Source organism: Babylonia areolata, chromosome 4 (genome assembly GCF_041734735.1).
Source record: "Babylonia areolata isolate BAREFJ2019XMU chromosome 4, ASM4173473v1, whole genome shotgun sequence".
Lineage (NCBI taxonomy): Eukaryota > Metazoa > Mollusca > Gastropoda > Neogastropoda > Buccinidae > Babylonia > Babylonia areolata.
This window is the reverse complement of record NC_134879.1, coordinates 29,562,961-29,565,633: the sequence shown is the minus strand read 5'-3', so window position 1 is coordinate 29,565,633 and position 2,673 is coordinate 29,562,961.

Below are 2,673 nucleotides of genomic sequence, written 5' to 3'. Positions count from 1 at the left end.
TGAATAGGCGGCTGAAGTGATACTGATTGATCGTAATTGTTTTGACGTTAATGTGAACCGTGTAAACTGGTATGGTGTATGTAAGTAAGCAGTTTGATTACTTCCTGCATACCCAATGAAGAGATACCAGTTGAGTCTGTCTACTTAAACTTTAAAGTGAATCGTCTAAACTAGTGTTTGCAATAGACTTCGTTTGTTCCAGCCTAACAGTTTCACTTCAGGTTCAGTTTCAATAAGGTATCAGAATGTACGGAAACATCCATATACGCTACGCCACATCTTATGGGAAATTAAAATGGGTATCCTACTTAACAAAAGGGGTTTAAATGACACGAAAATATACTGCAAATCAGTGCAGTTTTAACCATCATCTTATGTACATAAAAAATGCCTGCTTGTTGGTGTTTATTTGATTCTGTGGACTTTAAGGATAACGTTGTAAACTGAAATTGATATCAGTACATTCATGATTTTTTCTTGTACTCTGATGTTTGTATTTTAGAAAGTTGGTGACATTTTTTGGACAGATGAGGAGGTACTAATTGATCTATTCAACTACATGTTCTATTTTAACTTTAAGGAGAATCGAGTGAGCTGTTGAATGTAACTGGGCAGTTTGATGGGTTTTTTTTCTGCACCCAGGTGATGAGATACTTGCCAACTGCAAACTGGTGTATATATTTGAACAATTTGATGATATTTTTTGTGTATACCCAGGTTCGTTTGCTAAGCACCTTGTTCGTTCCTATATAAGAAAAGGGGGTTTAAGTGACAGTGTAATACTGTACAACATGGTATCAACACTACCTATCACAGATGAGTCTTTACGCAGCACCCCATCACAAGACATATCGCAGCACCTCACAGTACAAGTCGTGATACCCTGATTCAGTAGTTCCATGTCAGGGTACGTCAGTCTTTACTTATGTGACTATCCTTTAGGAAAGATAGGTATTTTTTTATGAAATCCAGAAATTGTGTACATTATTTTCTCTCTTTTGTTTTTTCTTCTTTTTTTAAAGATAGTTTTTCGTATTAAAGATTTATTCTCTAAATTCCATGTGGATTATCATCCCTTGTCAGTGGCCCCAGTGAGCAGCATCAGGTGTGTTCCTGCCTGCTGATTTTATGACAGTAACAGGTGGTCTCTGATGACATTCCAATATCTACTCCTCTGTCCCGAATGCTCATATAGTTGATTTTAAAAACTGCTCAAAAATGTGAACCCGCTACACCACTTCTGAAATCTCTGCATTGGCTTGCCATTCATGAGCTCTCTTCCATCAAGCGGTGTAGGGTCTCCTCTGGTGCGCGGCCTCCTGGCGACCTAACTTCGATGGTTCCCTGTAGACTGCCGACGCTGGGACTGCCACAGACAGATGAACCCAGGTGTGGCTGTGTAAGGGGGTGGGGGGCGGGGGGGTGGGGGTGGGGGGGGGGCCTCGGAATGAGCAACGTGGGAGAAACGATACAGATGACGAGGCAGAGATTCAGTTTCAGTTTCTCAAGGAGGGGTCACTGCGTTTGGAAAGATCCATATACGCTACACCACATCTGCTATATGGGCAGATGCCTGACAGCAGCATAACCCAACGCACTTGCCAGGCCTTGAGTGCACGCTTATAATTATATTTGTGCACCTTTCAGAGTGGATTTGGTTTTACCTAATGTTGCCAGGAGACAACGCTGTCGTTGCCATGGGTTCTTTTTTCAGTGCGCCAAGTGCGTGATGCACACTTGACCTCGGTTTATCGTCTCATCCGAAAGACTAGACGCTCGGTTTGATTTTCCAGACAACTGAACTTGGGAGAAAGGGCGAGAGCGGGATTCGAACCCACACCCTCACGGACTCTCTGTATTGGCAGCTGAGCGTCTTAACCATTCTACCACCTTCCTCTGACGAGGCAGAGAAAACAACAACCTCTCTTCAATCAGCGTCTCATCTATCACTGACGCTGGTTCTGTAAATGATAATTATATATGTTATTCTTCGTCAGTACAACCAACCCATTTTGAAATCTCTGTTCTCCTATTGATGATCGTATGTTTCATCCGTAAGAAACAAAATCCTTCAGTCAACGTACTTTCTCCTTTCAGGGATCAAGCATCTGGAACAGCCTTCCATTTAACACTAGACACCCCAATTCCATAGGCTCTTTCAAAATCTTCTCTGATGACCCATACATATTAGCAGCACTGATTTTTTTTTGTTTTTTGTCCTGTACAGTTCCAAACTGCGTGTTCTTTATGATTCGTGTGTGTGTGTGTGTGTGTGTGTGTGTGTGTGTGTGTGTGTGTGTGTGTGTGTGTGTGTGTGTGTGTGCGCGTGTGTGTGTGCGTGCGTGCGTGTGTGTGTGTGTGTGTGTGTGTGTGTGTGTGTGTGTATGTGTGTGTGTTGGTTGCTTTTCTTCATAAGCCGGAAATATTGTACATTCGAGTGGACGTTCAGTTTCCATTGTTGTATGTATTACACTTTTTTTAAAACATGTTTTTCCCAAATGGATCTTTTCTGTATTGTTCTATTTTTATACTAATAAATCTGGAAAACTATTCAGTCACCATGTGTTGTGGTGTGGTGTGGCGTGATACATGAATATACTAGTAGTAGTAGTAGCATGTACGCCTAATCTTCAAAGTAAACCCTAGGCATTTACAGATAGAACACATATGTAA